The sequence below is a fragment of the Canis lupus genome, chromosome 8, assembly GCF_003254725.2.
Source record: "Canis lupus dingo isolate Sandy chromosome 8, ASM325472v2, whole genome shotgun sequence".
Lineage (NCBI taxonomy): Eukaryota > Metazoa > Chordata > Mammalia > Carnivora > Canidae > Canis > Canis lupus.
The window spans coordinates 62,699,316-62,727,102 of NC_064250.1; the positions used below are offsets into that span (position 1 = coordinate 62,699,316).

At 38.2% G+C, this 27,787-nt stretch overlaps 1 long non-coding RNA gene across 11 annotated transcripts in view; it reads left to right on the plus strand.

Moving 5' to 3' along the window:
• LOC112657835 (uncharacterized) overlaps positions 1-20,118 on the plus strand; it is a 29,681-nt gene extending 9,563 nt beyond the window's left edge. For 2 of the 11 annotated variants that reach the window (XR_007412518.1, XR_007412519.1), the window contains exons 3-5: positions 8,680-8,735; positions 16,557-16,810; positions 18,103-20,116. This is a non-coding gene — a long non-coding RNA (uncharacterized LOC112657835). Of the gene's footprint in view, positions 1-4,498; positions 8,736-13,268; positions 13,505-16,556; positions 16,811-18,102 lie in introns of those variants that run through there. The other 9 variants (XR_007412517.1, XR_003135342.3, XR_003135340.3 and 6 more) reach the window with 8 other exon arrangements.
• Positions 20,119-27,787: the final 7,669 nt, after the last annotated feature.

Here is a 27,787-nt window from a genome sequence, read left to right on the forward strand (position 1 = left end):
CTTTGTTGATCCATTTATAGAATAGAGCATAGGCATGGTAGATTTAGAATAATTCTTAAATGCCCTGGGATTTTGAGAATGGTAAATGAACATTGGCTTCAACTTAAAGTCATCAGCCCCATTTGCCCCTAACAAGAGAAGAGCCATCCTGTGGTTTGAAGCCTTTTATTTTTTTAAAAAATTTTTTATTGGTGTTCAATTTACTAACATACAGAATAACCCCCAGTGCCCGTCACCCATTCACTCCCACCCCCAACCCTCCTCCCCTTCTACCACCCCTAGTTCGTTTCCCAGAGTTAGCAGTCTTTACGTTCTGTCTCCCTTTCTGATATTTCCCACACATTTCTTCTCCCTTCCCTTATATTCCCTTTCACTATTATTTATATTCCCCAAATGAATGAGAACATATAATGTTTGTCCTTCTCCGACTGACTTACTTCACTCAGCATAATACCCTCCAGTTCCATCCACATTGAAGCAGATGGTGGGTATTTGTCATTTCTAATAGCTGAGTAATATTCCATTGTATACATAAACCACATCTTCTTTATCCATTCATCTTTCGTTGGACACCAAGGCTCCTTCCACAGTTTGGCTGTCGTGGCCATTGCTGCTATAAACATCGGGGTGCAGGTGTCCCGGCGTTTCACTGCATCTGTATCTTTGGGGTAAATCCCCAATAGTGCAATTGCTGGGTTGTAGGGCAAGTCTATTTTTAACTCTTTGAGGAACCTCCACACAGTTTTCCAGAGTGGCTGCACCAGTTCACATTCCCACCAACAGTGTAAGAGGGTTCCCTTTTCTCCGCATCCCCTCCAACATTTGTTGTTTCCTGCCTTATTAATTTGCCCCATTCTCACCAGTGTGAGGTGGTATCTCATTGTGGTTTTGATTTGTATTTCCCTGATGGCAAGTGATGCAGGGCATTTTCTCATATGCATGTTGGCCATGTCTATGTCTTCCTCTGTGAGATTTCTGTTCATGTCTTTTGCCCATTTCATGATTGGATTGTTTGTTTCTTTGGTGTTGAGTTTAATAAGTTCTTTATAGATCTTGGAAACTAGCCCTTTATCTGATATGTCATTTGCAAATATCTTCTCCCATTCTGTAGGTTGTCTTTGAGTTTTGTTGACTGTATCCTTTGCTGTGCAAAAGCTTCTTATCTTGATGAAGTCCCAATAGTTCATTTTTGCTTTTGTTTCTTTTGCCTTCGTGGATGTATCTTGCAAGAAGTTACTGTGGCCGAGTTCAAAAAGGGTGTTGCCTGTGTTCTTCTCTAGGATTTTGATGGAATCTTGTCTCACATTTAGATCTTTCATCCATTTTGAGTTTATCTTTGTGTATGGTGCAAGAGAGTGGTCTAGTTTCATTCTTCTGCATGTGGATGTCCAATTTTCCCAGCACCATTTATTGAAGAGACTGTCTTTCTTCCAATGGATAGTCTTTCCTCCTTTATCGAATATTAGTTGACCATAAAGTTCAGGGTCCACTTCTGGGTTCTCTATTCTGTTCCACTGATCTATGTGTCTGTTTTTGTGCCAGTACCACACTGTCTTGATTACCACAGCTTTGTAGTACAACCTGAAATCTGGCATTGTGATGCCCCCAGATATGGTTTTCTTTTTTAAAATTCCCCTGGCTATTCGGGGTCTTTTCTGATTCCACACAAATCTTAAAATAATTTGTTCTAACTCTCTGGAGAAAGTCCATGGTATTTTGATAGGGATTGCATTAAACGTGTATATTGCCCTGGGTAACATTGACATTTTCACAATATTAATTCTGCCAATCCATGAGCATGGAATATTTTTCCATCTCTTTGTGTCTTCCTCAATTTCTTTCAGAAGTGTTCTATAGTTTTGAGGGTATAGATCCTTTACATCTTTGGTTAGGTTTATTCCTAGGTATCTTATGCTTTTGGGTGCAATTGTAAATGGGATTGACTCCTTAATTTCTCTTTCTTCAGTCTCATTGTTAGTGTATAGAAATGCCACTGATTTCTGGGCATTGATTTTGTATCCTGCCACGCTACCGAATTGCTGTATGAGTTCTAGCAATCTTGGGGTGGAGACTTTTGGGTTTTCTATGTAGAGTATCATGTCATCGGCGAAGAGGGAGAGTTTGACTTCTTCTTTGCCAATTTGAATGCCTTTAATGTCTTTTTTGTTGTCTGATTGCTGAGGCTAGGACTTCCAGTACTATGTTGAATAGCAGTGGTGAGAGTGGACATCCCTGTCTTGTTCCTGATTTTAGGGGAAAGGCTCCCAGTGCTTCCCCATTGAGAATGATATTTGCTGTGGGCTTTTCATAGATGGCTTTTAAGATGTCGAGGAATGTTCCCTCTATCCCTACACTCTGAAGAGTTTTGATCAGGAATGGATGCTGTATTTTGTCAAATGCTTTCTCTGCATCTAATGAGAGGATCATATGGTTCTTGGTTTTTCTCTTGCTGATATGATGAATCACATTGATTGTTTTACGGGTGTTGAACCAGCCTTGTGTCCCAGGGATAAATCCTACTTGGTCATGGTGAATAATTTTCTTAATGTACTGTTGGATCCTATTGGCTAGTATCTTGTTGAGAATTTTTGCATCCATGTTCATCAGGGATATTGGTCTGTAATTCTCCTTTTTGGTGGGGTCTTTGTCTGGTTTTGGAATTAAGGTGATGCTGGCCTCATAGAACGAATTTGGAAGTACTCCATCTCTTTCTATCTTTCCAAACAGCTTTAGGAGAATAGGTATGGTTTCTTCTTTAAACGTTTGATAAAATTCCCCTGGGAAGCCATCTGGCCCTGGACTCTTGTGTCTTGGGAGGTTTTTGATGACTGTGAAGCCTTTTAAAACAAATGTTAGGGCAGCCCTGGTGGCGCAGCAGTTTGGCGCCGCCTGCAGCCCGGGGCGTGATCCTGGGGACCCTGGATCGAGTCCCACGTCGGGCTCTCTGCATGGAACCTGCTTTTCCCTCTGCCTGTGTCTCTGCCTCTCTCTCTCTGCATCTCTGTGAATAAATAAATAAATAAAATATTTTTAAAAATGTAAAAAAAACAAAAACAAAAAACAAATTTTAAATTCAAGTTAATGTATAGTTTTGGTTTCAGGAGTAGAGTTTAGTGATTCATCTCTTATATATTACCCAATGGTCATCCCAACAAGTGTCCTCCTTAATGCCCATCACCCATTTAGCCCATCCCCTACCTGCCTCCCATCCTGCAACCCTCAGTTTGCTCTCTAAGGTTAAGAGTCTCTTATGGTTTGCCTCCCTCTCTGTCTTTATTTTTCCTTTCCTTCCCCTATTTCATCTATTTTGTTTCTTTTTTTTTTAAAGATTTATTTATTTATTTATTCAGAGAGAGCGAAGAGAGAGGCAGAGAAGCAGGCTCCATGCAGGAAGCCCGACGTGGGACTCGATCCCGGGTCTCCAGGATCACACCCCGGGCTGCAGGCGGCGCTAAACTGCTGCGCCACTGGGGCTGCCCTCTGTTTTGTTTCTTAAATTCCACATATGAGTGTAATCATGTGATATTTGTCTTCCTCTGACTGACTTATTTCACCTAACATAATAACCTCTAGTTCCATCCACATTCTTGCAAATGGCAAGATTTCATTCTTTTTGAGGACTGAGTAATATTCCATGGTGTGTGTGTATGTGTGTGTGTGTGTGTATATATATATATATATACACACATCTTCTTTATCCATTTATCTTTTGATGGACATCTGGGCTCTTTTCATAGTTTGGCTATTGGAGACATTGCTGCTATAAACATTGGGGTACATATGCCCCTTCAGATCACTACATTTGTATCTTTGGGGTCAATACCTAGTAATGCAATTGCTGGGTCATAGGGTAGTTCTATTTTTAACTTTTGGAGGAACCTCCATGCTGTTTTCCAGAATGGCTGTACCAGTTTGCATTTCCCACCAACAGTGCAAAAGTTTCCCTTCTCCACGTCTTCACCTACATCTGTTGTTTCCTGAGCTGTTAACTTCAGTCATTCTGCCAGGTGTGACGTGGTATCTCATCATGATTTTGATGTGTATTTCTCTGATTATGTGTGATGTTCATCTTTTCATTTGTCTGTTAGTCATTTGTATGGCTTCTTTGGAGAAATGTTCATGTCTTCTGCCCATTTCTTAACTGGATTATTTATTTTTTCAGGTGTTAATTTTGATGAGTTCTTTATAGATCCTGGATACCTGCCCTTTATCCAATACATCATTTGCAAATATCTTCTCCCATTCAATTGGGTGCCTTTTAGTTTTTTTTATCATATGGGAAAAACAAAACTTTTTTGAATGACATTTAAAAAGAACTAAATGAGGGACGCCTGGGTGGCTCAGCAGTTGGGCATCTGCCTTTGGCTCAGGGCGTGATCCCAGAATCCTGGGATCGAGTCCCACATCAGGCTTCCTGCATGGAGCCTGCTTCTCTCTCCGCCTAGGTCTCTGCCTCTCTCTCTGTCTCAATAAATAAATAAATAAATAAATAAAAATCTTTAAAAAAAAGAACTAAATGAATGAGAAGGAATATCATGCTTGTTGATGGAAAGATGATATTGTAAAGATATGTGTGATATCATAAAGAGATATATATTTAGATACTAAGATATAGACATTTGAATTCCTAATTGATAGTACAATCCCCGTTAAATTCTAAAAGGTGTGTGTGTTGAATTCAAAGATATTCTAAACTTTTCATGTAAGTGAAAAAGGCCAAGCATAGCCAAGAAGAGAATAAAGTAGAGTCACTTGTTTTCCCACATAAAACTTATAATAGACCTGTAGCTGTCAAGATAGTGGTTATTAGTGGAGAGATGAACAACAAAAAAATAAAACATTGGAGCAAATTGCAAAGCCTGGTATCAGACCCACTCATATATGGAAGCTTGATTTTTAACAAGGTTATACCACAGAGCATTGGCCACAAGGGCATTGTTAGATATTGTTGGATAAACCCCTTTATTATGATATACTGTTCTGCATTTCTTATTACGGTCTTTGGTTTAAAATCTAGTTTGTATAAGTATGGCCACTCTAGCTATCTTTTGATGTCCATTAACATAAATGCCTTCCCCCCCCCTTTCAATCTGGAGGTGTCTTGAGTCTAAAATGAGTCTCTTGTAAGCAGCATATTGATGGGTCCTGTTTTTCACTTATTCTGATACCTCTTTGTCTTTTGACTGGAGCATTTAGTCCATTTCCATTTAGCATAATTATCGATAGACATGAATTTAGTGCCATTGTGTTACTTGTAAAGTCACTGCTTCTGTAGATCATCTCTATTCCATTCTAGGCTTTGCTGCTTTTGGTCTCTCTTTCCCACTCAGAGGGTCCTCTTTAATATTTATTGCAGGGATGGTTTAGTGTTCATGAACTCCTTTAGTTTTTGCTTGTCTTGGAAACTCTTTTTTATATCTCCTATTCTGAATGATAGCTTTGCTTGATATAGTATTCTTGCCTGCATAATTTTCCTATTCATCATGTTGAATATATCATGCCACTTTCTTCTGGCCTGTCAAGTTTCTGTAGACAGGTCTGCTGCTAAACTTATGTGTGTACCCTTGTAGGTTAAGGACCTTTTGTCCTAGGTGCTTTCAGGAGTCTCTCTTTATCTTTGTATTTTGCAGGTTTCACTATAGGTCTTGGTGTTGACCTCTTTTTGTTTATTTTGAGGAATATTCTCTTTGCATCTTGGACTTGAATGCCTGTCCTTTTCCAGATTAGGGAAGTTCTCAGATATAATTTGTTCAAATAAACCTTCTGCCCCTTTTTCCTGCTCTTCTTCTGGGACTCCTATGATATGGATATTAACATGCTTTGTAGAATCAGTGAATTCCTTAAGTCTATATTCGTGATCTAATAGTCTTCTTTCCCTCTTCAGCTTCATTATTTTCTATAATTTTATCTTCTGTATCCCTATTAAATTCTCTGCTTCTTCCATCCTTGTGATTACATCCAGTTGGTTTTGCATCTTGGTTTTTTAAATTTCAGCCTGACTAGTTCTTAGGTCTTTTATCTCTGCAGTCAGAGTTTCTCTGGTGTCTTCTGTGCTTCTTTCAAGCATAGCTAGTATTTTCATGACTGTTGTAAGTACTTGTTCAGATATATTGCTTATATCTATTTTGAGCAAATCCTTGGCTATGATTTCTTCTTGATCTTTCGTTTTGGAGAATTCCTCTGTCTCATCATTATGTCTAGGTTTCTGCCTTTTGTGTGTTTTGAAAGCTTATTAATGTTTCTTGCTCCTGAGAGTATACTGTGTCAGGAAGGGGTCATATACTGTCCATGGCCTGCTGCTTCAGGAAGTGTTTCTGATGTGTGCTGTGTGCACTCTGTTGTTGTGTTTTGGCTACTCTTTCCCACAGGTTAGTCCTCTGCAGAGTTCCTCCTTGCTTGCAGTAGGGAGTGTTTGGACCTTTCCCTAGGTGCACTTCGATTTGTTAAGGTAAGTCTGATTAAAACAAAACAAAACACCTGATCCAAGGAAAACGAAAAGGCAAGCAAAGAAAACTATAAGCCTGATATCAAAGAAAAAGGAAAAAGGAAAAAAGAAAAAAGAAAAAGAAGCCTGATTCAAAAAATGAGAAAAGGAAACCAATCAACAAACAAAACCAATAAGCCTGATTCCAGAGAAAAATAATACAACAAAATTAAACTTAATAAAATTTAAAAAAGAAAAAAGCCTGGTCATATTTCCACCAGAACTGAAGCTGAAATTTTGGAGCATTCTGTGATCAGTTGACTTAGTACATGCTGGGGGGCCTAGGTCATCTTGAGGGAGAGAGGCCTGCTGTGTTGGTTCAGCCTTTGTAAAGCCTTTGCCTTTGTAAAGATGCCCTGTGGGGTGCAGGGGGATGGGGTTTGTTGTAAGCAACTCCAGCCTCTCCTGGAGGCACTGTTTCTCTTTGAAGTCCAACTGTGCTTGTGGGCAGAGGGGTGGAAGATGGTATTACCTTGCCCTTTTGTTCCCAGGGAGGGGAACTCACCTCAGCCACTGTTCAGGAGGCCCTCACAGTAAAGTGAACAATCACCTCTACTGTGTTCCAGGCTTTCATCAGATCCCTACTCTAAACCTGTCTGTGTCTGTTAAGTTTCTTTCCTTAAATTAAATGAACTAATGTCTGCTAGTTTCAGACTTTTCTTCTACAGCTTCCTCACCTCTCTCAGCTTATTTATAGGATTGAACAGGGTTAGGGCCTTGGTTTGGATTAGGTTTTGGCTTAAAGGAATGTTGTGGCTGGTTTTGATTTTTTAAAGATTTTATTTATTTGAGAGGAGAGAGCAGGAGTATGGAGGAGGGACAGTGGGAGAGGGAGAAGCAGACTCTCTACTGAGCAGGGAGCCCGATGTTGGGCTCTATCCCAGGACCCTGAGTTCATGACTTGAGTTGAAGGCAGCCACTTAACCAACTGAGCCACATAGGCACCCCTGGTTTGATGTTGTATCCAGACCACTAAAACTTTATCCATATCAGCAATAAGGCTGTTTTGTTTTCTCATTATTCATGTATTTATTGAAGTAGTGCTTTTAATTTCTTCAAAAACTTTTCCTTTTAATGCATAACTTTGCTAACTAGCACAAGAGGCCTAGCTTTGGTCTGTCTCAGCTTTTAACATACCTTCCACACTAAGCTTAATACTTTCTATCTTTTGGTATGAAGTAAGAGATGTGTGACTCTTCCTTTCTCTTAAACACTTAGAGCCTATTGTAGGGTTATCAAAATGGCCAAATTTAAGTATTGTTGTGTGTCAGAAAATAGGGAGGTACAAGGGGAGGAAGAAAATGAGGGGGGAACAGCCCATCAGTGGAACAGTCTATACACACACATTTATTGATTAAGTTTGGCATCTTATATGGGTATGGTTCATGGTATCCCCAAACAATTACAATAGAAACGTCAAAGATCACTGATCACAGACAATGACCATAACAAATGGCAATAACGTGGTACGCCTGGGTGGCTCAGTGGTTGAGTGTCTGCCTTTGGCTCAGGGCGTGATCCTGGAGTCCCAGGATCAAGTCCCACATCAGGCTTCCGGCATGGAGCCTGCTTCTCCCTCTGCCTATATCTCTGCCTCTTTCTCTCTGTGTCTCTCATGAATAAATAAATAAATAAATAAATAAATAAATAAATAAATAAATTAAATAAATAAATAAAGTCTTTTTAAAAAACTGCATTAACAATGAAAAAGTGAAATAGGGATGCCTGGGTGCCTCAGTGGTTTGGCACCTGCCTTTGGCCCAGGGCATGATCCTGGAGTCCAGAGATCAAGTCCTGCATCGGGCTCCCTGCATGGAGCCTGCTTCTACCTCTGCCTGTGTCTCTGCTTCTCTCTCTCTCTCTGTGTCTCATGAATAAATAAAATCTTAAAAAAAGAAAAAGAAAAAGTGAAATATTGTGAGAATTACCAAAATGTGACAGAGATATGAAGTGAGCAAATCTATTGGAAAAACGATACTGATAGACTTGCTTGATGCAGGGTTGCTGCAAACTTCCCAATTTGTAAAAAAAACACGGTATCTGTGAAAGCATAATCTGAAGCACAGTAAAATGAGGTATGCCTGTAATATCTTCAGTGGTATCATATATATCACACTTTTTATTTACCTCCCATTATTTTGATTATTCTTTCTTTTTTTAAATTGAAATATAATTGACATATAACATTATATTAGTTTCAGGTGTACAACATAATGATTTGATACTTGGAAACACTGAAATCATCACCACAGTAAGTCTTGTTACCATCCATCACCATACAGAATCATAACATTTTTTTTTTCCTTATGACGGGAACTTTGAAGATCTGTTTTCTTAGCAACTTTCAGATATGCAGTACAATGTCATGGACTTTGGTCACCATGCTATATATTATATTTCCATGGCTATTTATAACTGGAATTTTGTACCTTTTTTTAAGATTTTATTTATTTATTTGAGACAGAGCATGCGTGAGTAATCACAAGAGAGCACAAGTGGTGGTGGGGAGGAACAGAGGGAAAGGGAGAAGCAGACTTTCTGCTGAGCAGGGAGCCTGATGCTGGGCTCAATCCCAGGACCCCATGATCATGACCTGAGCAGAAAGCATACACTTAACCAACTGAGTCACCTAGGCGCCCCTGGAATTTTGTATTTCTTGATCCTCTTCAGACATCCCTACAACCACAAATCTGTTTCCTGTATCTATGAATTTTGGTTTGTTTTGTTTCATTTGTTTTTGTAATCCACATATAAGTGAAATCAAACAGTATTTGGTTTTGTCTAACTTATTTCACTTAATAGCTTAAACCCTTAAAGTCCATCCATGTTGCACACAAATGGCAATATTTTATTGATTTTTAATGGCTGAATAGTATTTCATTGTATGTATTTATGTATATATACCATATCTCATATGCATATATACTTTATTTATTCATCTATCAATAGACACTTGGGATGTTTTCCTATCTTGGCTATTGTAAATAATGCTGCGTAGGGGTGCAAATTTATGATTGCATGTCTTGAAGTATTTACCTTTCCCTCAGATAAGTGCCCAAAAGTGGAATTCCTGGATTATATTGTAGTTCTATTTTTTTTAATTTATTTATAAATATTTTATTTATTTATTAGAGTATGAGTGCATGAGCAGGAGGTGGGGCAGAGGGAAAGGGAGGGAGAATCCCAAGCAGAATACCTACTGAACACAGAGCCCGATGTCAGCTCAGTCTCACAACCCTAAGATCATGACCTGAGCCAAAATCGAGTCAGGTGCTTACCTGATTGAGCCACCTAGGCTCAATCTAGCCACCCTGATAGTTCTATTTTTAACTTTTTAAGGAACCTCCGTGCTGTTTTCTGTAGTGGCTGTACCAATTTACACCCCGCCAATAGTGTGTGAGGGTTTCCTTTTCTCTACATCCTTGCCAACGCTTGTTATTTCTTATGTTTTTGATAATAGCCATTCCAACAGGTATGAGGTGATAGCTCATTGTGGCTGTAATTTGCTTCTCCCTGATGATTGGTGATGTTGAGAATCCTTTCATGTGCCTGTTGGCAATCTGTATGTCTTTTTTGGAAAAATTTTCATTCAGGTTCCCTACCCATTTTTAAATTGGATTGTTGTTGTATTGAGTTGTATGAGTTCTTTATATGCTTTTAATATTAACTTCTTATTGGATGTATTGTTTGCAGTTATCTTCTCCCATTCAGCAGGTAGGCTTTTCATTTTCTAGATGATTTGCTTTGTGCAGAGCTTTTTTAGTTTGATGTAGTCCCACTTGTTTGTGTTTGCTTTTGCTGACCTTGCCTTTGGAGCCATGTCCAAAAAGTCATCACCAAGACCAATGTTAAGGAGTTTTACTGCCTATGTTTACTTTACATAGGAGTTTTCTTTGTTTAGGAGTTTTATGATTTTAGGTCTTACATTAAAGTCCTTAATCCATTTTGAGTTAATTTTTGTGTATACTATAAGGTAGTGGTCTAGTTTCATTCTTTTGTGTGTGTGTGACAGTCCAGTTTTCCCAATACCATTTGTTGAAAAATCTCCTTTCTCCATTGTATATTCTTGCTTCCTTTGTCTTTAATTAATTGAGCACATATGCATGGATTTATTTCTGGGTTCTCTATTCTATTCCATTGATCTATGTGTTTATTCTTATGCTTATTACATAGTGTTTTGATTACCATAGCTTTGTAATAAAGTTTGAAATCAGGGAGCATGATGCCTCTAACTTTGTTATCCTTTCTCAGGATTGCTTTGGCTATTAGAGATCTCTTGTGTTTCCATCCAAATTTTGGGATTGTTCTATTTATGAAAGTGCCATTGGAATTGAGACAGCTTTGAAACTAGGTTGCTTTGGGTAATATGGACATTTGTATAATATAAGTTCTTCCCATTTATAGAAAAGGAATATCTTTCCATTTATTTGTGTCTTCATTTTTTTTCATCAATGTGTTACAGTTTTCAGTGTAAAGATCTTTTGCCTCCTTTGTTAAATTTATTCCTAGGTACTTATTTTTTTTGCGGTTATAAATGGGATTGTTCTTAATTTCTCTTCTGATAGTTCATTGTTAGTATATAAAAATGCAACAGATTTTGTATGTTGATTTTGTACCTTGTAACTTCACTGAATTTGTCTATTCTAACCATTTCTTGTGTGTGTATCTTCAGGGTTTTCTATACATAAAATCATTTGTCTGCAATTAGGAAGACTTTTACTTTTTCTTTTCAATTTTGAATGCCTCATTTTTTTTCCTTGCCTAATTGGTCTGGTTAGGACTTCCAATACTAAGTCAAATAAAAGTTTGATTATTCTGTTAGTCTTAGCCTCTCTTTCCTTCTGTTTAAAATTTATTCTATCTATATATTCTCATCCCTTTGGTGACTTAGTTACTATCTGTTAATTACTCCCAAATCAATTTTTCTTTTTTTTAAAGACTTATTTATTCATGAGAGACAGAGAGAGAGAGAGAGAGAGAGAGAGAGAGGCAGAGACACAGGCAGAGGGAGAAGCAGGCTCCATGCAGGGAGCCCGATGCGGGACTTGATTCTGGGACTCCAGGATCATGCCCTGGGCCAAAGGCAGGCGCTAAACCGCTGAGCCACCCAGGGATCCCCCCAAATCAATTTCTCTATCCTAGAACTTTCTTCTGAAATCCAGATAGTTATGTCTTTTGACCTAGCATTTTTCTTTTGGTTATTGCATAGATATTTCACATTAAAAATATCCAACCTGAAATCTTTCTCTCCTCTTCTTCCTGTATTCATTCATTCATTCATTCATTCATTCATTCATTCAGTATTTGAACACCTCATGTATACCACTGTTAGGTATTGGATATATAATAGGAATTAAATAAATAACATCATTGCCCTAACTCAGTTTAGAGGGGGAGACAGACAAACATGTAAACTTAAATATATAATCACAAATGAGATATGAAGAATAGCCAGGGGACCTAACAGAAGTTAGGGCAGGGGGAGTCATTGAAGATATGTTTGATGGAATGATAAATAATTTGAGACCTAAAAGATAAAGAGGTGGAGAGTGGAGGAGGAAGTTAAATTTTATACAGAAGGAACATCATGCAGGAAACACTGTGTAGCAAGATCTTGACATTTTATAGAACTTAAGAAAGCTATATAACCTAAAGTGTTTTGGTAAGAGGCAAAGTGTTGTGAGAAGGTGATATGGGGTAGGGGGGAGCCAAATCATAGATGGCCTTATAGATCATATTACAGATTTTAACATTTTTATTAAATGTACAAGAGAGCTATTTAAAGGGTTTTGAACACAAAAATGATAGGATCTGGTTTTAAGAATATAACACAAGTAATTTAAGCTTATTAAATATAATTAGAAGTTAATCATGTTTGCCTTGAAGCTCAAAAGCAAGATACCACGATTTCTCTTTTAGCTGCCTATACCAGAAATGAACATAAGAACTGTCCTTGAGGATCCCTGGGTGGCTCAGGGGTTTAGCGCCTGCTTTTGGCCCAGGGCACAATCCTGGAGTCCCAGGATCGAGTCCCATGTCGGGCTTCCTGCATGGAGCCTGCTTCTCCCTCCTCCTGTGTCTCTGCCTCTCTCTCTATGTCTATCATGAATAAATAAAAAAAAAAAAATATATATATATATAACTGTCCTTGATGGTCTTTTTCTTTTTCTTTCTTTTTTTTTTTTAAGATTTTATTTATTTATTCATGAGAGACACAAAGAGGGACAGAGACACAGGCAGAGGGAGAAGCAGGCTCTATGCAGGGAGCCCAATGTGGGACTCCATCCGGGACTCTAGGATCATCCCCTGAGCCAAAGGAGATGCCCAACGGCTGAGCCATCAAGACGTCCTGATGGTCTTTTTCTTTACTATAGCCCTAATCTCATCATGTCTTATTGGATTTACATTTTTAACTTACCTTACATTGGCCACTTTCACCCAGTTCCACCTTCACCTCATAACATCTCTTAACTGTCCTCCTAACTGTGCTCTAGTTATATTCAAATACTATCCTACTAGTATGTGAGTTTTTAGATTGTCTCCAGCCTTGACACAGATAACTACCGTCCCTAGAATGCTTTCTCCCTCCTTCTACTCTTTACCTCTCCAATTTCCAATTTGGTTTGGAAAATTACTCACTTCTGTTCCTCTCTCAAGTCTCAGATTTAACATGTCCTTTGGGAAACTTGTCCAGCTTCTGTTCCTATGATATCCTCAGCTTACTCTTAATATAGATGTACTCTGTTCAAGAACTTGTCTAATTCTGGTTTACTCTTTCTTATAGGTTGCAGTTCTTTGAAGTCTCATCCCAAATAAAGGGAGCTTCACCCATTTGCTTGATTCCCTTGTTTCCTCTGTGTTTCTCCTGTACCGCATTTCCTTTTTTGCTCTACCTTGGTTGATTCTGGGTTCTAGTTCCTATCTCCCTACTCCTGAGAGGGTGTCAAAAGCACCTCTTCCAGAATTGGCAAATGCAGGGGTTACCTCTCTTAATCTCCATATTTTGCAGTTTTTAATCTGGTAAGTCTTCAGAGTCTTCTACTTTCCTCAGTATCTTCAAACATGTTTAAAATATTTTGTTCCATTTGTCTACTTGCTCAGCAGAAATGTTGGTCTGACTTCACTATGTTGCCATTTCTAGAAGTAGAGGCTCTGGCATATGTTTTGCAGTATATAACCTTGTGATCTAATTTTCCAGATTTTGACATATTTATTAATCTGTTTTTTTCTTTTTCTCTTTTTTATTAATCTGTTTTTAAAACTATGGGTAAAGTAAGTGAAAAGTGCTCTCTAGGGACACCTGGGTAGCTCAGTGGTTGAGTGTCTGCCTTTGGCTCAGGGCATGATCCTGGGTTTGGGGATCGAGTCCCGAATCAGGGTCCCTGCAAGGAGCCTGCTTCTCCACCTGCCTGTGTCTCTGCCTCTTTCTGTGTGTCTCTCGTGAATAAATAAGTAAATCTTTTTTTTTTTTAATGTGGAGATTTTTTTTTATTGGAGTTCAATTTGCCGACATTAAATAAGTAAATCTTAAAAAAAAAGTGCTCTCTCTATAAAAAATGGAGAATTCAAAATTCTCTAAATTTTTTTTTAAGTTTTAATTGAAGTATAACATAAAAATGTACAAGTCATTAGTATATGTCTCATGTATTTTACAAAGTTAATATAGCTGTGTAACCAGCACTCAGAGAAACAGATTACCAAGTTCCAAGAAGCCCTTTTTGTTCTCCCTTCCAATCATTAGGCTCCTAAAGATAACTCCTATCCTAACATCTAACAGCATAGATTAGTTTTTTTTGTTTGAACTTTTTTTTTAAATTTTTATTTATTTATGATAGTCACAGAGAGAGAGAGAGAGAGAGAGAGAGAGGCAGAGACACAGGCAGAGGGAGAAGCAGGCTCCATGCACCGGGAGCCCGACGTGGGATTCGATCCTGGGTCTCAGGCAGGCGCTAAACTGCTGCGCCACCCAGGGATCCCTGTTTGTTTGAACTTTATGTGAATGAATAGTACAGAACATAATATATTACTCTGTCTTCATTAACTCAGTGTTATGTATGTGAAATTTATCCCATGTTGTCATTTAGGCCTTATCTAAATAGATTTACTGTAGGTGTAAGAAAATTAGATAAAGGTGGACTGCATACATATGTTCCAATTGCAAATAAATCTGCAGAAAAATTCACCTCAGTAGTCACAATAGATGGATGTTTTGGTAGTAGGGAATTCCAGGCTCAGTTTCAACATATACAAGGTGTGGGAAAAGGGTCTGGGATAATCTTCAGGGCGCTTTGGAGAGGAATTCCACTTAGCTGCTTAGCATGTCAGTCCCCTCCCCTCCCAATAGACTTTAAAGAAGCAGCTTTGTTGATACATAATTCACATACCATACAGTTGACTGGCATTGGCTTTTTGCTATAGCTGTAAACATGGTCACTGGGCCTAAAGAGACTGGGATTTTCTCCAGGTAGCTACTGACTTTTAGAGAGGATAGAGAGCTTCTACAATCACTGTTTGGCCCTAAATGTGACATACTCTGTCTCCCCCCCCCCCCCTTTTTAAGATTTTATTTATTCATGAGAGACAGAGGGAGAGAGAGAGGCAGAGACATAGGCAGAGGAAGAAGCAGGCTCCATGCAGGAAGCCTGATGTGAGACTTGATCCTGGGACTCTAGGATCACGCCCTGAGTCTAAGGCAGATGCTCATCCACTGAGCCACCCAGGCGTCCCTCCCCTTTCTTTATCAGAGTCAGGTCACAGTAAAAATAAAAGCATAGAAATCTTCAAGTATAGAAATGATCAGGCTACCAAGTTTCACCAAATACTTGAGAAAAATCAATACCATGAAAAAGAATTACCAACTTTAAGAAGTCAAAAAACTAATACAGAAAAACTCAGTTAATATAGCAAGCAGAGAAAGATTTTAGAACAACTGTATTCTTACAGATTTGAGAATGTTGCTTTCTTACAGATTTGAGAATATTGCATCTTTGACTATGAAACAGATCTTGGATATTGTGATTGTTAAGATGAACAATACCTGGGCTAAATAGCAGAGTGACACAAAGTATAAAATAGTTGTAAGAGCAAGCTGTGAAATTCTTTGAGAACATAGAGGAAAGGTCAAGGGATTAGAAATGGTGAAAAAAAAAAAAAAAGCACATGGAATATAGATTCAGGAATTCAGTATCTGTCTGATAGGAATTCCAGATAGAATAGAGAAAATGGAAGGGAGGAAAGAAAGGAATCAAAGAAGAAAATTTTCCCAGAGCTTGAAAGGACAAAATCTTCACACTACAACAATGCAACGAGTGCAAATAAGAATAAGTCATGAAAGGCCTACACCTAAATACATTATGGTGAAATCTGAGAAGACAAGGGATAAAGAGAAGTTTCTAAAAAGCTTTCAAACAGAAAAAAAAGGCATCTACAGAGAAATAATCAGTTGTCTTATTGTAACAGTCTTTGAAAGCAATGAAACAACATTTTTAAAGATAGGGAAAATTAGTTTTGAACTGATCAGAATATTGTACCTAGCTCCCAAATCACTTAAGTGGGAGGGAAAAATAAAGATTTTTAAAAAACGTACAAGGCCTCAAAGTTTACCACTCGGGGTATTTCAGTTGGGTTGTGGATTGTAGAAAATGATCCTTTCCTTTCTTGCTCATGCAAAGATCTTTTTTTAAGTTTCTAAATTAATTAAGGATACAGGTGATGTTATGAATGAGGTGATTGCACGGAGCAGAGCTGATGGAATATATCTTAGTGCATCATTTCATGGCCCTCAGATTCTTAATGGGATGTGCAGCTGTTGGAGATGATATTCAGGTAGAAAAAGGTTCTGTTGGATCTGGGAAAACTCAAGCCTTCCTGTGCATTTGCCCATTTATTCTTGAGGTTGAGGTTACCGTCAGAAATAATATATGTGCTTCCATCAGTGGGAACAAATACTTGGCTCTCTTGATTCTTAACCAAAAGATAGTATTACCAACATAAAATCTCCTCTGGGAAGAGGAAGCAGTGGTGTTCAATGTTCCTGAGCCTCTTATTTCATAGAAATTTTCTTTTTTCACAGCCCATCTAAATGTCCAGTAGACAAATGAAGAAATGTTCAGTGTTCAACTCATTAGTGACTAGAGAATTGCAAATTAAAAGAGAAACGTGCTACACAATTACTTGAATGACTTAAATTTTTAAAAACGTCTATATCCAGTAAGAAGCAAGGACATGGAGCAACAAGAGCAGATGGAAATATAATTGGTACAAACAGTTTAGTGTGTAGTAAAGATGAAAATGAGGCAGTCCTGTGACCAGAAATTTCACATTTAGGTATGTACCCAACTGAAATGTATCTACATTTGTCTAGGGAGACCTGAGTCATAATGTATATAGTGTTATTTATAATAGTTTCAAATTAAAATGACTCAAACACTTATCACCAAAAATTGAGAAGTAAGATTTTGGTATATTTGCACAATGAAACACAATATAGTAATGAAAATTAACAAAAGATAGTTGCATTCAACAACATGGAAGCATTTCAGAAACAGTGTTGAGGTATAAAGGCAAGACTGAAAAAAATATATACTTATATGCATTTATTTATGTGCATTTATTTAGGTAAGGTTAAAAATTAAGCAAAATGAAAATATCATGTTTAGAGATATATACTTAATGGGAGGGGTACAGGGTGATTAAAAAAATTGAACCTTTTAAAAAGTTATTACACAGTAACTGTATTATGTATTAGGATACACAGTACTCACCAAACTAGATTTTTTTCCTCTCATGTCTAAATATACACATAATGAGTCTTGAATACATTCTTTTTTTATAGAGAACATAGTGACAGGGATTCCATATTTAAACAAGGTAAAGAAGTATTTTCCTCCCATAGGCACAGGAAATCTCTAACAACTTGATTTTTCACCTCATTTCTATCACATCTTCTATTGGCTCCTTAATATCTTCTCTGAGAAAATGAATAAATACAAAAATAATATTTCACGGATTAGTATTGTATGTTCTATTTGAAACAGTGAGTGTGGATGAGTGGCAACCCAAATTTCTTGGGATACACTGAGAACTTTGTGTTGTATCACCCAATACTTACATCCTTGAAGATTGGAAGCACTGCATTATGGCCACCATTTCATCATTGGTGATAGGCTACAAAGAGTTTGGGCTAAATTAGCCCTCAGGATTGATATATATTATGGGAATAATTTTGAAGATTAGTAAAAGTATAAATGATATTGTGATAATTCCTTTATAATTTAGTTTTGACTTTATGTTCAAATATTTTTATTTAGTGACTAAATTTTCAATAAAATTCTGTTATTTAAAAATCACCCTTATGTCTCCTTACAAGGAGAAGCATGAAGGTAATTACTAAAAAAGTTAGGAAATTGTTACTTTTAGCGGGTGAGAAAGAGTTCTGATTCAAAAGGGCATTTTGCAGGCTTTTGTAGTGTTGGCAATATCCTATTTATGACCTGGATCATGATTACATGGGTGTTTGCTTGTGTAACAGTTCATTAAGCTGCACATTTATGTTTTACATACTTTCCTATATGTGTATTTTTAAAAAATATTTATTTATTTATTTATTTATTTGACAGGGTGTGCACAAGCAGGGGCAATGCCGGAAGGAGAAGGAGAAGCAGACTTCCCGCTGAGCAGGGAGCCCAGTGCAGGGCTCCGACCCAGGACCCTGAGATCATGACCTGAACTGAAGGCAGACACTTACTTAACTGACTTAGCAACCCAGGCGCCCCTGTATATGCATTTTTTTTCACAATACAGATGGCATTAAAGAACTTGGGAGGAAATAATTGCAGTTTATGTGTTTTATAAATATCTTTTTTTTTTTTTAAGATTTTATTTATTTATTCATGAGAGACACAGAGAGGGAGGGAGAGGGAGAAGCAGGCTCCATGCAGGGAGCCTGATGTAGGACTCAATCCCGGGACTGCAGGATCACGCCGTGAGCTGAAGGCAGGCACTAAACCGCTGAGCCACCCAGGGATCCCCTATAAATATCTTCTTAAAGATGACAATGTTAGAATGATCTTCTAGACCTTTGGTGAATTTGATTTATTAGAATTGGTTTCATTGAAGATAAAGAGATAGTATGGTTAGTATTTTTGAAATATTCTTTGAAGAAAAATATATAATAAGTAGCATACCAGTTTGTGGTTAGATACCTACATATCCAGTAGCAGAGAGAGACTTTGATTTTCCAGATAATGAGAAGCAGAATCTATTTCACATAGCAGGATTCAGTGTTTCTTGGACTAACCTAGGACTCAGTCATTAAATAGGGCTCTTTTCAGAAACTGGTCCTTACATTTGATGACTTTAGTTAATATTTTATTGAGAATAAACGTTAACAGTTCTTCATAATTAACATAGGAAATAAGATTCCCTTTTTTATTGAAGTGAGCCAAATGACATAGGCTTATTTCTAAGATTTTTACCTATAAGAATAATGTTGAGATAAAGACATTAAAGTATTGCTTAAGTATGCTTGCCATTTTTCTAGGTGAAATTACATTTCAGGAGCACAGTCATGTGAAGTATGCATGGATAAACTCTTCTAGGTAGGGACACCTGTCTGGCTCAGTTGATAGAGCATGTGACTCTTGATCCTAGGTTGTAAGTTCAGGCCCTGCGTTGGGTGTAGAGATCACTTAACAATAAAATCTAAAAGCAAAACAACAACTCTTCTGGGTAGACTTCAGAGAATCCTCAATTTTAGCATTTTCTTTAGAATCTTCTTTAGAAACAATTAAATTGAGCCAGTTTTTAAAAGCCACATTGTTATTAGAAATTCAAGAATTCTTTTTCTTGGAGGGCACTTGATAGCATAGATAACTATGTCTGGGTATTATATGTTGGCAAGTTGAATTTAAATAAAATATTTTTAAAAAAAGAATTATTTTTCTTTTGGTTGTGTGATTGGCTAGTTTTTCCCTAGAAAATATTTATACTTTGCCTGGCTTTCCTCTCATTCCTCAGTTTTCTTTAAAGTTTCAATCCTTGGTCCTCTGCTCTTCTCTATGCATGCTATTTCACTTAGGGAGCTACTGTTAAACCTTTACTCTTTCAAAAAAACTTTAAATATTCATTTGAGAGAGAGAAAAGAGAGAAAGTGTGCATGAGCAAAAGGAGAGGTAAAGGGAGAAGCAGACTCACCACTGAGCTGGGAGTCTAATGCGGGGCTCAGTCCCAAGACCAGAGATCATGCTGACTGAGCCACCTAGGCGCCTCTCAGCCATCACTTTTATGATCATCATTTCTAGGCTTTACCTCCCATTCAAACTCCAGTCCAATTTTTTTTTAGATTTCTTTGGGATGCGTAAATGTTCCATTCTACCATTACTTCAAGCTAAATGTCTTCTAAACAATTCTTATAACCCATGACTAATTTCTTTCAAACCCCCAGTTTCCACCAATAGTTCTATTCAATATGCTCAAGAGAGAAAGGCTGTTTGGCTATGAAATCTATTATCTCAGGGGCAGTCTGGGTGGCTCTGGTTTAGCGCTGCCTTCAGCCCAGGGCATGGCCCTGGAGACCTGGGATTGAGTCCCATGTTGGGTTCCCTGCATGGAGCCTGCTTCTCCCTCTGCCTGTGTCTCTGCCTCTCTCTCTCTCTCTCTGTCATGAATAAATAAATAAAATCTTTTAAAAAAATCTATTATCTCATTGATCATCAGTTTTGTTTAGCTTTTGCTAGCTAGGTAGTTATCTGCACTGAAGTTTCACACACACTGGAATAATAATAATAATAATGATACTTCATCATTAAGTACTTAATAAGTTACTTGTATTAACTCATTTTATCCTCATATCAATACAGATTGATGATTATTGCTTTATTCAGCTTCATTTTAAATTATATATGAGAAATAAGAGTTACAAACAAAAAAATGCAGTTTTGCTGCCCTTTGTATTTATCTATGTGATTACCTTTATAGTACTGTATTTCTTCTTGTGGATTTGAGTACTTTGTTTACTTTTCAAGGACTCTCTTTAATATTTCTGGGATGATTGCTAGTGGTGAATTCTTTAGGCTTTTGTTTATTTGTGAATATCTTCATTTCATCTTCATTTTTTTTTTAAAAAAGATTGTATTTATTTATTAGAGTGAGCACGAGCAGGGGGAGTGGCAGAGGAAAAAGGACAAGCAGACACACCATGGGGCTCAATCCCAGGACCTGAGCCAAAGTCAGACACTTTTTTAAAAAAGATTTTTTTTTTAAAGAAGGTTTCATCTTTTTTTTTTTTTAATTTTATTTATTTATTCATGAGAGACACAGAGAGAGAGAGAGGCAGAGACACAGGCAGAGGGAGAAGTAGGCTCCATGCAGGGAGCCTGACGTGGGACTCGATCCCGGGTCTCCAGGATCGCACCCTAGGCTGAAGGCGGCGCTAAACCGCTGAGCCACCTGGGCTGCCCTAAAAAAGATTTTATTTACTTATTCATAAGAGACAACACAAAGGCAGAGACAGAGGCAGAGAGAGAAGCAGGGTCCCTGTGAAGAGTCTGATGGCGGCACTGTATCCAGAAGCCCAGGATCATGACCTGAGCTGAAGGCAGACACTCAACCACTGAGCCACCTAGGTGCCCCAATGTTAAATGCTTAACTGACTGAGCCACCCAGATTCTTCTTACCTTTATTTTAGAAGATAGATTTCCTGGACATAGAATTTTTGGTTGACAGGGTGTTTTTTTTTTTTTTTTTCTTTCAGTTTCCGGTATACATGGTTTCTGATGAGAAATCAGCTGTTAATGTTATTGAGGCCCACATATAAGTGAGCCTCTTGCTACTTTCAAAATTCTGTTTATCTTTGGCTTTTGACAGTTTGACTGTAATGTATATGTCTAGGTGTGGATCTCTCTGAATTTATCCCACTAGGCGTTTGTTGAATTTCTTGGATGGGTATTAATATTTTACATCCTATTTGGGAAATTTTCAGCCATTATTTCTTCAAATATTTCTGTATTTTTTTATTCTCTTTTTGAGACTTCCATTATCCATATGTTGGTATGCTCAATGACGTCCCACATTATCTCTGAGGCAGTGCTCAGTTGTTTAAATTCCTTTTTTTGTTTTTCCCCATAATGGGCACTCTGAACTGACCTTTATCAAGCTACCTGATGTTTTTCTTCTGTCTCTTGAAATCTTTTCCTGAGATTGTGTAGTGAATTTTTCATTTCAGTTATTTAAAAATTTTAATTAATTAACTAATTAATTTATCACATGTGAGCAGAGGGAGGGGCAGTGGGAAAGGGAGAGAAAAAAATCTGAACCAGACTCCTTGCTGAGTGTGGAACCTGATGAAGTGGTTGATCTTACAACCCTTAGATCAGGACCTGAGCCAGAACCAAGAGTCAGACCCTCAATTGACTGAGCCAGCCAAGCACCCATGTTACTGTCACTTTCAACTCCAAAATTTCTCTTTGGCTCTTTCAAAGTTTTCCTTTTTATTGCTATTTTCTAATTAGTGAGACATTGTTCTCATACTTTCCTTTAGTCCTTTACATGTGGTTTCCCTAGTTCATTGAATATACTTAAAAGTGCTGATTTAAGTCTTTGTCTAGACATTGGGCTTTCTCAGGGCCAGTTTCTATTGGTTGCTTTTTCTTTCTTGTGTATGGGTCATACAGTCTTGTTTCTTGACTTGTCTCATAGTTTTTTTGTTGTTGAAAATTAGACACTTAAAATAACGTAGTAACTGTGAATCAGGTTTTTCTTCTTTCCAGGGTTCATTTTTGTCATTGTTTGTTATAGCTTGTTTAGCTAATGCATTTTCTTAATTAAATATGTAAAGTCTGTATTCTTTGTTGTATGTGGCCACTAAAGTCTCTTGTTAGCTTAGTGGTTAGCTAATTATTGGATGGAGATCTAACTATTTGGAACTAATAAGTCTCCCAGTCTTTGCTGAAGATGTGTGTGTGTGTGTGTGTGTGTGTGTGTGTGTGTGTTGGGAGTATACCTTTAACTCTCAGCTGGGCAATTGAAAACTCTATCTTAGCCTTAACCTCCTATATAAGGTCTTATGATCAGCCAGAAATTAGAGATTAGGGCCTTCTCAGGTATTTCCTGATCATGTGCACACCTTTTAGTATATGCACAGCTCTATATGTGTGGATGGTCTTCTAGATTCTTAAGAGTAGGTTGGAGCTTTTCAAAGCCCCTATATCACTTCATTCTCCATCTTTTCCTTTTAAGCTTTTTGGATAGTCTATTATTTGCCCCAAATGCTATACACCCCCTCAGGCATCAGTGAAATTAAACAGTTGCCAGAGATTGTTTTTGCCAAGTACCTCAGGAAAAATCTTTCTGAGTTTGTATTTGGGCAAGCTCCAAGTCAGGTCAAATCCAGAAAACTTTGTAAGTGGGATCTTCCAGGAAACCATCAGGCAGCTAAAATAATGAGATTCCTCTTGAATTGGGCTTTGAAGAAACCCCAGGCTGATTCTGCCCCATCCAGTGGCTGCCATCTGCTAGTTTTCACTATAGTTGCAGTCTGTTAGTTTTCATGGCTGCCTCAGAGCAGGAGTGGAGAAGGGCCCTAAGTCAAGTTAAAATGCCACAAAGCTCTCTGTTCTTACCTAGACTCAGGGTTTTTTTGTTTGTTTTGTTTTTGTTTTTAAATACTGCCCAGATTGCTGCAAACCTTTTACTTTCCAGAGTTCAGAAAATGATTCTGACCATTTTTGCTAGTTTTCTTCTTGCTTCTATGGAGAAGAATTTTTTTTAAAGATTTTATTTATTCATGATAGTCACACAGAGAGAGAAAGAGGCAGAGACACAGGCAGAGGGAGAAGCAGGCTCCATGCATGGAGCCCGACATGGGACTCGATCCCGGGCCTCCAGGATCACGCCCTGGGCCAAAGACAGGCACCAAACCACTGCGCCACCCAGGGATCCCTATGGAGAAGAATTTTTAGAAATTCTTACTCTGTCTTCAGAACTTCTTACTCCCTCTTTTCACCGACATCTTCTCTGTAACTATGGAGAACATAGCTGCTCTATTTTATATGATGTGGGTATATAGAAGCATAAGATACATATTTTTGTGTGCCATGAGAATCTTGTGATTTGGTCCTATCTACTGGATTGGGTTAAACGAGTTAGGTGGGATGTTGCCAGGCACAAGATTGAGTGTAACCAGAAGACTTTAGTTAGCCAAGGGAATTCAAGGTAAGGCATTGAGGATAGTGAAGCAGCAACATTATGGGGAAAGCCAAAATTGGTGCTTAGATTATAATATTGCACATAAATTTGGAAAGGCACATAAGTTTTACAAATAAACTTGGAAAGGTGGGCAGACATAGAAGAACATATCATGTAATTGGTAGAGCCTAATCACATAAGCAGGCCCAGTGATAAGTTTAAGTCTGAGACTTTGAGTAGTAGACTGGACTAGAGAGCTCTATGTACCTGATGTCCACTGCATGTTCTGGGGGGAAGTGTGGTACAGGTATTGTGGCTTATAGGAGTTGCAACAGGTTAATCACTCGTAGTTTGATTGTCAAGGCAAAACCATAACAAAGCATTGAATATTTTAGGATTTACTGAATTTTTTTGTCTATAAATGTTGAAGGGTTTTTATTTATTTATTTATTTATTTATTTATTTATTTATTTATTTTTAAAAAGATTTTATTTATTATTATTTTTTTAAATTTTATTTATTTATTCATGAGAGACACAGACAGAGAGGCAGAGACACAGGCAGAGGGAGAAGCAGGGCCCATGAAGGAAGCCTGACGTGGGACTCGATCCAGAAACTTCAGGATCACACCCTGAGCCAAAGGCAGGCACTTAACCGCTGAGCCACCCAGGCATCCCAGATTTTATTTATTTATTCATGAGACACACACACACACACACACACACACACACACACACACACACAGAGAAAGAGAGAGAGAGGGGGCAGAGACACAAGCAGAGGGAGAAGCAGGCTCTATGCAGGGATCCTGATGTGGGACTCGATCCCAGGACTCCAGGATCACACCCTGGGCTGAAGGCAGGTGCTAAACCACTGAGCCACCCAGGGATCCCCCGTGAAGGGTTTTAGAGGAGAGGGAAATCAATAATAGGTGCAGTAGTCAGGAGAGTGTTCATGTAGGAGTGAAAGCTATTCTTTGTGTGTGTGTGTGTTTTTAAGATTTTATTTGTTTTGACAGCACAAGCAGGGGGAGTGGGAGAGGGAGAATCCTGATGTGCTCAATCCCAGAATCCTGGGATCATGGCCTGAACAGGGAGCTCCATGTGATGCTCAGTCCCAGGACCCTGGGATCATGACCTGCGCCAAAGGCAGATGCTTAACGAGTGAGCCACTTAGGTGCCCCAAAACTGCTCTTTGTTTTTTTTTTTTTTTTTTTTTTTAATTTATTTTTTTATTGGTGTTCAATTTACTAACATACAGAATAACACCCAGTGCCCGTCACCCATTCACTCCCACCCCCCGCCCTCCTCCCCTTCTACCACCCCTAGTTCGTTTCCCAGAGTTAGCAGTCTTTATGTTCTGTCTCCCTTTCTGATATTTCCCACACATTTCTTCTCCCTTCCCTTATTTTCCCTTTCACTATTATTTATATTCCCCAAATGAATGAGAACATATAATGTTTGTCCTTCTCTGACTGACTTACTTCACTCAGCATAATACCCTCCAGTTCCATCCACGTTGAAGCAAATGGTGGGTATTTGTCATTTCTAATAGCTGAGTAATATTCCATTGTATACATAAACCACATCTTCTTTATCCATTCATCTTTCGTTGGACACCGAGGCTCCTTCCACAGTTTGGCTATCGTGGCCATTGCTGCTAGAAACATCGGGGTGCAGGTGTCCCGGCGTTTCATTGCATTTGTATCTTTGGGGTAAATCCCCAACAGTGGAATTGCTGGGTCGTAGGGCAGGTATATTTTTAACTGTTTGAGGAACCTCCACACAGTTTTCCAGAGTGGCTGCACCAGTTCACATTCCCACCAACAGTGTAAGAGGGTTCCCTTTTCTCCGCATCCTCTCCAACATTTGTTGTTTCCTGCCTTGTTAATTTTCCCCATTCTCACTGGTGTGAGGTGGTATCTCATTGTAGTTTTCATTTGTATTTCCCTGATGGCAAGTGATGCAGAGCATTTTCTCATATGCATGTTGGCCATGTCTATGTCTTCCTCTGTGAGATTTCTGTTCATGTCTTTTGCCCATTTCATGATTGGATTGTTTGTTTCTTTGGTGTTGAGTTTAATAAGTTCTTTATAGATCTTGGAAACTAGCCCTTTATCCGATATGTCATTTGCAAATATCTTCTCCCATTCTGTAGGTTGTCTTTGAGTTTTGTTGACTGTATCCTTTGCTGTGCAAAAGCTTCTTATCTTGATGAAGTCCCAATAGTTCATTTTTGCTTTTGTTTCTTTTGCCTTCGTGGATGTATCTTGCAAGAAGTTACTATGGCCGAGTTCAAAAAGGGTGTTGCCTGTGTTCTTCTCTAGGATTTTGATGGAATCTTGTCTCACATTTAGATCTTTCATCCACAAAACTGCTCTTTGAATAACACGGTTTGGATAGTCAAGAAGTTAAATTGCATTGCGTACCTGCAGACATAAAGGTAGAAATGAATATGAAATGGAAAGTGCATGGGAACTCATTTTGAGTTACATCAAATTTCTTGGTGAAATAGTATTGGAGAATAAGAAAGTTTTTTTTAAATAAAGATTTTATTTATTTATTCATGAGGATATACAGAGAGGAGAGAGAGGCAGAGGGAGAAACAGGCTCCATGCAGGGAGCCTGACATGGGACTCAATCCCAGGTCTCCAGGATCAGGCCCTGGGCTGAAGGTGGCACTAAACCGCTGAGCCACCAGGCTGCCCCAAGAATAAGAAAATTTTAAAATAGGAAATTGTCCAGAACAGAATGATGAAAGGCTACTATGTGAAATGATTGCTGGGCCCTATTCAAATTAGACAACATGAATTAATGGTAGGTCTGTTCTATACAGTAATGTTTATGGTATTGTTTTCCTGTTCATGTCCTACAATTTTTGAGGAAAACAGAGGACTGATTTTATTATTAGACACTTAGTATGTGCCAAGCACCATGCTAAGCACTTTACATGTGTATTTAATCCTCACATCTGACCTTTTGAGGTAGTCATCGTCACCCAGTTTATAGATATAAGTAATTTAGTGTGTTAGTATGGCCCCTTTGTTTCCATGGAACCAAAATTTACCATAAGTAGTGGCAGTTTTATTGTGGGGGGCAATCCAGGTATTAGTTGGGGTCTTTCTTTGCAGTAGAGATCTGGTCAAATTGAATAAATTAGCTTTTCTTTGGTACTTACTTGTTCCTTTGTCATGTTTCTCATCATGCTTCTCTCAGACTCTACCCTGACATCTCTGACATGTTTTACCTCATATTATACTGAGCACAAAGCCCAGACTCTTCTTTTCACAAAATATCTACTTGCACCAAGACTTTTTCTTCTTAGCTAACTTTATTGAAGATTCAGGGGAGCATAGAAAAGTAAGATCAAGCATTGGACTGACATTTTTTTTTGGATAGACTTCTATTTTTCTGTCTCCACCTTTTTCTTCTCTTTTCCTTCCCTTTATCATGAATAACAGGAAAATTCCTTTTTTCCATGGCAGGATAGTTCTCCCCATACCCAAATCTATTAGACTTTCCTTTCCCAAGCATTTGTCAGAGTATTTAGACTAGAGTAATATAATTGACTTCCCAAAGGGAATTGTGGCTCCACTTTTTTTTTTAAGTTTTATTTATTCATGATAGACACACACACACACAGAGGGGGGCAAGAGACACAGGCAGAGGGAGAAGCAGGCTCCATGCAGGGAGCCCGATGTGGGACTCAATCCCGGGACTCCAGGATCACGCCCTGGGCCGAAGGCAGGTGCTTAAACCGCTGAGCCAACCAGGCTGCCCATGGCTCCACTTTTTAATATAAAATATAATATATTATATCATAATATGTTAATAGTTTGATATAATAATATAACAATATTTGCACAACTATAAGAAGATATGCAAATATATTAAGGAAATGTGTGCGAGTGTGTAGGAAACAGGAATCTTAGTTAATGGTTGTCTAGGAAAAGCTAAATTACTAGGCCTCAGGAAGAATGGGAACCATGACAAGCTGAGATAGAGCCTGGAATGAGATGGTCATTCATAATTCTTGGGAGTTTTAGGGGCCTTAGAAACAGAGTCTGTGGGTCTTTGTGTGGTATTCAGTCATTGACCTATCTCAGGGATCCCTACTTGC